This window comes from Leptosomus discolor, chromosome 1, assembly GCF_034619465.1.
Source record: "Leptosomus discolor isolate bLepDis1 chromosome 1, bLepDis1.hap2, whole genome shotgun sequence".
Classification (NCBI taxonomy): domain Eukaryota; kingdom Metazoa; phylum Chordata; class Aves; order Leptosomiformes; family Leptosomidae; genus Leptosomus; species Leptosomus discolor.
The window spans coordinates 120706234-120714022 of NC_141391.1; positions in this window are offsets into that span (position 1 = coordinate 120706234).

Genomic DNA, 7789 nt, shown 5'->3' on the forward strand with positions numbered 1-7789 from the left:
TCAGATGGGGGAGGCCAACAAAGGAGAGAGCTTGACGCTCCTGATCCCTCAGCTTTATACTGTATATGACATATATGGGATGGTATACTGAGTTGGTCAGTTTTGGGTCACCTGTCTGGTTCGCTCCTCCCTGCAAGTGTGAATTTTTTATGTGCTTGCGACCCTTTTCACTTATGGCACCCCAACACGGAGTACAAGGTTCAGCAGTGACCTTGGTTGCTATAGGAGCAAGTATAAGCAAGAGCCTTTCTGTTTACCATTCCTTGGTATTAGCCATAAACATCAAGCATTATCACTACTAGAAGCAGTCACTGTCTGGAAAAACACGCTGTTGATTTCAGAAAGTGCAGTTACTTAGAAGAGACTTAGCTGAAAAGTAAAAGCACTAAAACAGAATTAGTTCTGTTTTAGCTCAAACCAGGACGCTAAAAAATATACTTGCACCCCTAGACAGTGCAAATCCTGCTTTCCTAGAGATGAGTAACTGAAAGAAAATCAGGCTGATACTCAGGAAAGAAGGATATTTCACAAAAGAAAGGCAAGACAGTCATTAAAATGTTTTATATTAATTTCTGTTGTCCTACAGCTCTTGGGACAGGCACACTAAAAAGAAAACAAGCTTCGGCATGTGGCTTTGGGACAGCTTTTTTGGTCTCAAGCTTTTTGTTTTGTTTTGCTTCTAAAACTGGTAACGTTTTTCCTCCTGAAAGGAAACAACACAATTACTAGGACTGAAAAAAAGAATTAATTCAATCAAAGAGCACTTCTAAACTCCTGCATGAAGAGTAGTGAAAAATAGGTAAACTGCCCTTTAGAAGTCCGGTACTGAAGTGTTTTGAAAAAAGCCCTCAAGTGAGATGTTTTGGAAAAACTGAGACTGCTTCTGCCTATTTGTTTTCTGAGTACTTGGTGTGCATTTCATTGTATTTTCCTTTTTCCTTCTCCATCACCAAAGCTAACTTTTTACTCTTAGAAAAGCCATACTTTTGCACAGAGTATAAATTATGTACTAGCTGCCGGAAGTACAGAGGTGAGGCCATTCCTCTCCCCCTCCTTCAGGGGGGCTCTGATCTGCTCAGCTGGAATACCACTGGTCACTATCTCACAGCGCAAGCCTGCGTATTTCTCTTTAAAATTTCCATTTCCTGGGAAAAATTTATCTTTGAAAAGCAGTAGTTAAACTCACTCACCTCTTCTTTTGTTGTTGCGTTTATACGCAATATATTGATGGCTTCCAATCATAGCCTCAATTGAAGATCACGTACATGTTCATGACTACCATGGAAAAAAACAGAGATAATTTCTCTGCCCCAAAAAAAAAAAAAATTAATAAGCATTTAATCTCAGAACGCTGTCATTCGAGGAATGCCAAATTGAAGCCCCCCATTGTAGCCTGCAAGCATGTGGCATGACAACCTTCAAAGCAAGCTGAATCAGCACGATTTTCAGAATGCAGGAAGCAGTTGCCCTTTGAATACTGGGCAACTCTGGGTCAAAACATCACTCGAGATTGACTTCTAAAGGTCCCTTGGCCAAGAAGCCTGAGATTGTTTTCTAAAGGTCTGTTGACCAAGAATCCCAGCTGCAGAAAATCCAGCTCTCACGAGGCAACCCTAGGCAGAACTTGTCAGAGGGATCTGGGCAGCCTAGATGCCTTCCCAGGTACTACCAAATGCCTGCTGTCCCCTCTTCTCCTCTAGCACACCTTCTTTTATCCATCTCAGGCCAGCCTGGCAGCTTTGAGTAAGGACTTGGGAACATTTCCATGTTTCCTTCCTTGGTCCTTTGCAAGAGCTCTTTATCCAGGAGAGCAAGGCAGAACTGAAACCAAATGCCCAGTTCTTTCTGTCAGTCCATTTCAATACCTTCTCTTCCAGTGACCACAGTCAGTGTCTGCCACAGGAAAGCCATCATAAAGTCATTTTGTTATGTTCCTCATTGTCTTTGGATACAGTTGTTGTAATTTCTTGATACCTGGATACTGAAAGTCTATTTGAATGTCCAAAGAGAAAAAAGTAACACTTCTGAGTTACTATTTTAATGGAAGACTCACTGGAGACATTTTCACTTTCTTGCACGATCTCTCCCCACTAGAGGGTACTCTGCTATTATAAAAGAAAGTGCTTTGCTCTGAGGTTGCACCATGACACAAGCTGTTAGAAGGGCCTTTGCAAATACATTGGAAGGACACTTCTAACACACCTTGCGTAATGATACAGAGAGCTGGAGGGGAAGCTTTCCAGCTCGCATCCTTGAAAATACAACTTTTTTCGAAATACTGATCCTGGTACAGTTCTGCAGGTCTTGCTCCATCTACTGGACAGATCCTCCCATCTGATTACTTGTGAAATGTCAAAAGGCGTCCCGGGACACAACACCTACTCACCAGCTTCTCTGGCTTGATCCTTGCTGGCACTCACATGCTCACCGGAGCTCTCTGCGGGTGCTGCACCAGTGACACACAGGTTCTGACCCTGGTCCATGCTGGTGGCTGGCACTTGGTTTCTCTCACTTAGGTCTCCTCAGTCCTGGGCCAGCTGCTGGCACCAGGCCCCCATACACATGCATACCGACTAGAAAGTCCCTCACCCAGGAAAAACGTTAGAAATGGAGTTTAAGGAGAAGACATAACCAGAAGGCAATGGTGACCAGGCACTAAGCGTGGCCAGACAAGCATACGGACCAACCTCCTGCATAAATGCGACCAGACCTTTTTTTCCCTTTATCCCTTCATTTCCCCAGGCTTTTTTATCCCCAGACCCCCTTGATTCCTCCCTTTCATCATTTTTGGTTCCTCTCCTAAGCATCCCATAAGTCCTGTGGAATCCCAAAACGCTCTTCCATTGCATCCCATCATGTGTCCATACCCCTTTAGGCAGTGGCCCCCCCACAGTTCAAAAGGTGCTCCACTGATAACTCATCTGGATGGGTTTCACACCTGGACCCTAGGGCTGAGGATCTCCTGGGACATCCCTGGGAGGGGCCTGGGCAAGGTGTCTCTTCTTCTGAGTCCTTAGTTTGGATTCCCCACCTGCCCTTGCATTCCTGTGCTCCTCTGGACTTGTGGAGGTGCACCTCTTGAGGGCTGATGTCTCTCCTTCTTGTGCTCAGCTGGGGTGTTATTTGGACTCCTCCATCTTCTGTTACCTCTCTGTCCTCCTTCGTGGGTGTGCATCCAAGTTCCTTGATGCACAATGCAACAGGTCCCCTCTCAAACTCACCATGGATGTTGCTGTTCAGGTTCTCCACTTCCTCTGAAAATAAGTGCCTGCAACTTTTTTTCTCTCTTAGGTTTCTCTTCAGACCTGGTAGCATTTTACAAAGTGAAGAGCCTGGTGTCTGCTCCTGCAAAAGACCCAGCACAGTGGCATGGTAATGACAACACATTTTTACATTATCTGGCAGAGAGAAGTGATGAGAAGACAAGAGGCCTCTCATTCACAGCACAGGATTAGCAAAACCTTGCAAGGAACTGGAGGGAGGTCAGAGGAAAGTGGCTAGTGGGTGACTCCCAGCTGTGGTCACTTAACTGATTTTGTCTGTGGATGCCACCAGCCCTCCAGAGCACCTTCATGACTGTGTGACAAGTGGGGCAGGGCAGACTTTTACGGGGAAACTACAGTGCCCAAGCTTTGTAGCACTCCCTAGCTTTTGTCCAAAAGGGACATGCTGTCTGCACCTCCTGGGCAGTTCCAGTACCTCTTCCATGCCCTTCCACCTAACCATTGACTAACTTTTCTCATTCACACTCCAGGCCTTCCCCAGCATTGCTAGAGGTTAGATGAGGCACGTATGCTGTCATCTACCTGGTATGGTTGTCGCATGGAAGCAGGAGTGGACCCCAGCTCTCGATGGAAGGGGTTTGTCATGTTCCTGGTAAATGTTGCCAAGGCTTTTGAATGATATGAATAATTACTGGAAGCCTTGAGTGTTTGCATTACCTCATTTTGATAAGCAAGGTGCTGGTCCTTCGATGTGTGCAGGCTCACAGCTTTCTCGCTTAGGCCTAGGTGTAAGCCTTTCTCCTTTTCAGATGTTCTGGATGTACTATGTCTCTTTGGTCTGAAAAAAAAATAAGTTAACTAGTCACATAATGCTTAGAAACCTCTTGGCATTTAGAGCAAATCTTGCTACTTTAAAATTGCTGTTACCAACTGGATAAGTTTCCACCAACAGGAAACAGAAAGGGAAACTGCAAGGTGAACATAGGCAAGCCATGACATTTGCAAGAAAATTGAATTTATTCTTACTTTTTCCTTTTTGTGTTGACTGTTTTCATGATGCAATATATCAAGATTGTTAAGGACATCACAGCTATTAAGACCGCCATGATAATTGTGCTCTTCTGAATACCTACAAAAAGAAACCTGTAAGTTCTGGGACATAAAGGGATGTCAACGTGTTTCTCATGTTCTCTTCCTGAGGTGGGGGCTGAAGTGAAATATTTATCAGTTTGTGCTCATTCATTCTTTGAAGAAGAAAAGGAACAGTGTAATAGGCAAAGAATTATTTTATTTTTAAAATAAATACTGATAATGTTTCACATTTCCCTGGTATTGGAGGAATCAAAACCCAGCATTTTTACTCCTGGTCTATTTGTGTTTCTCTTTCTGTATGATTAAATTTTATCATGAGGAAAGTCTCCCATCCTTCCTGAGACATACCCTCCTGCAAGATCTTCCATGTGAAATATTGTTCCCCAGCACCCAACAGCCAGGGGCCTGCTCTACTGGTACCCTCCAACTGAGGATACTGCTGGAGAGCTGATCACATCTGCTCTAAATCAGTGACTATGTAGAAACATAAACATACAGAGACATATATACATATGTACACACAAATCTATGTATTTATTATTAACATATTTATATATATGCACGCACCCACCACACAGACAAAAAGGTATCACAGGAAGTAGTCTTCTGGATGGTTTCAAATAATGAAATCTTCATCTAGCATGAGGTCTGAAGTCCCAGAAAAATGTCTAGTGAGACCTGTGCAAGTACAAGCTGCACACGCACAATTGCACATCTTTTCCTAAGCACTCCCCGCTATATGCTGCACCTCTCATGCAAACACAGCCTACCTTCCCTTCCTTTTTCCAGGTAAACGGTCTTCATTTTCCTTCCCTGTGGGTGGTCAAGGAGGCAGGCCAAGGCACGGAGGTGCCTGGGAGAGAATGTAAGTCTGTTTGCCACAGTTACTGTTCCATCTGCGTTTTGGAGATGGTGTATTTCAGGGGACTCATCCAGGTCTCCGTCATCCAGCCAGGTGATTTTTGGGGCAGGCTTTCCTGTTGCTGAGCAAACTGCAGTAAGGAGACCCGTGGTGGGCAGGTGGGATTCATATTCCACTGTTAGCTCAGAAATTGCTGAGAGTGAAAAGAGAAGGTACTTTTTATACTCTGTGGCAAGTTTACAGTCAAAGCTGGACAGAGCACCTCTCTTTATGGGGATTCTTATCTGAAAGCATCTCCTGGCTTATTTGCCTTCACCTCCTCTGAGGAAAGGTGCGGCAATTCTGGAGGCTATCCACCAAGAAGATGCTGCTGCATGGAAAATCTCCATGCGGTGGAGGGGATAATGCCTTACCCACCTCCTGACTACATCAGACCTGTGCTGAGTGCCAGAAAATGAGAAGGTGTTAGTAGAAAACTTACTTTGGATGTTGAGGCATATATCTTTGCTGAAAGAGCCGTGAGGGAACACGTTGAAAATGCATCTGTAATAGGACTCATCCTCAAATGTGAGATTTTGGAGCGTGATAGCTGAGGCCTTCAGGGTTACTCTAGTGAAACGTGCCTTCTTCCAAAATGACCCTATCAGCCTCAGCCCGTGGTTTGGGCTGTAGGTGGCTATGTTCTGGAGGGAAGACCCATTTCTCTTCTGCCAAGTGACTTGCAAAACATCCACCGAGAGCGAGAAATTGCAATAGAAATTTGCCTCTCCTCCAAGGACTGCTGCAATAACGCTATCAGATTTCACTACTTCCTTCAAACCTAGGAAAAAAGCAAACCCCAAAATCAGAGCAAGAGGAAAAGCAATTCTTTCAGGGAAGGCGATAGTGCCTTGAAGCAACCGGTCACAGTGTTCCCATCTCACAGAGCACTGGAGCAAGCAACTCTGCCATGAGGGTGTGTGGCACACTGGGAGACCTCAGACACCTTGGTATTATGGGTGGCCATCACATCATTAGCTATGCTGTACATTTCCTGTGGTGAGGAGGAAGGTGGCATGGAACAGAGGGCAGGCAGGCTCCTTAGCAAGCACAGCAAACACTGTCCCCGAGCTTGCCTGCCTGCTTCTTCCCAGTGCATTAACTCTTAGCTCGCTTTTGTCACCAGGATCTCAGAGGTACCCTCTATAGACCTGACATACAGCAACCACCTAGCGAAAGCAGGTCCCGGTCCTGAAAGCATCCTCACTCCACTCTCACTAATGCCTGGAGAGGAGCGGGGGGCTGGGGGGCAGTACAGCCCAAGGCACCCTGCAACTGGGAGGCCATGCAAATGGCCCCAGCAGAAGTGTGCACTGCCCAGACGTGTGCATTGGAAAGACAAACCTGCTCCATCCCTTGTGTTGAGGAGCTTAGCAACATTTACGAAGAAAGGAAATACACACAGGCTGAATATACAGCTTGAGTGCAAAAACAAACTGCCCTGTGCTGTCTTTGACCTGCATTTCCCGATTTTGCTGTTGACCAGCCCCGAGATTTCTAGCTACTGTTCCAGTTACCAATTAGTATTTGTCAGTATGAATGGCATCTATGTCTCTCTGATTGCCAAGAAAGGCTGGTGCTGTTCCGGAGTTAACCTTGTGCAGGGAAAGGATGCTCCACTCACCCATTTTTGGCTCTTCCAGCTGGCAACCTCTACAGTGCAGCAGCAGGCAGATTTCAGCCCAGCAAAGCAAGAGAACAAGCATCGTAGGACAGAGTAATTCGTTGGAAAACCTCACCCTCTTTCCCCTCATCCCTCAGAGGGTGGCTGGCGTGCCTAGAGAGACGGTTGAAGAATTTGCGCCTTCTTTTCAAAGGACTCCTCAGAGGCCAATCAGCAGAGCTGTGGTGGCAGGGCGTGGGCAGCCCAGACAGGCGCATTCCTCCCGGGAGTCTGGTCAATCATAAACTGACTGCAGGTTACCAGCTCGACTTTGTACCCTGCTGACTGCACCGGTTGATAAAGCTGGAAATAAAAAGCACCCCTTTTATTTTTTTCCCCAGCAAAGTTTGGTGCTGCCCCTAGTTAGCCCCATGCTGCTGAGCTCTACTGTGAGTGCCACCAGGACTTGCAGCTTGCAAAATGTAAACGTGGGATCTTCCTCGTAAGCACGGGTGGTGGCTGGCAGAGAGGGAAGAAATGAAGGACCACAGGCCCCGGCAGCCCCTGCTCCCTTTTTTTTTGTCAGGGGAGCAAGGGTGGGCAGTGAGGCGCTGCCTGTGGATCACCACCTGTACGTCTTGCTGAGCACCACGCTGGGCACCAATCCTGGGCTCCTCGAGAGGGTTGCTTTCATTCCCCAGGCCTGGCAAGGACTCACAAGCAAGAACAGGAGATTATTCTCCACCATGAGGGTAGCATGGAGACACCTGCAGGTGCCACTGCTTCACCCCAACCAAAACAAGAAATAGGATTACGGAAGGAGTCTCTGCGGAGGGGAGGTTTGTCTGAAGTCTCCCTGCTCCAAATGTGTCTGTATCTGCTGTAATTCCAGAAAGGAAAGCCAGGGGTGCAAAAGTGCTCCTGGGCTAAGGGCCAAGGTCCTGTGCCCAAGGAGTTTGCTGTAAAACC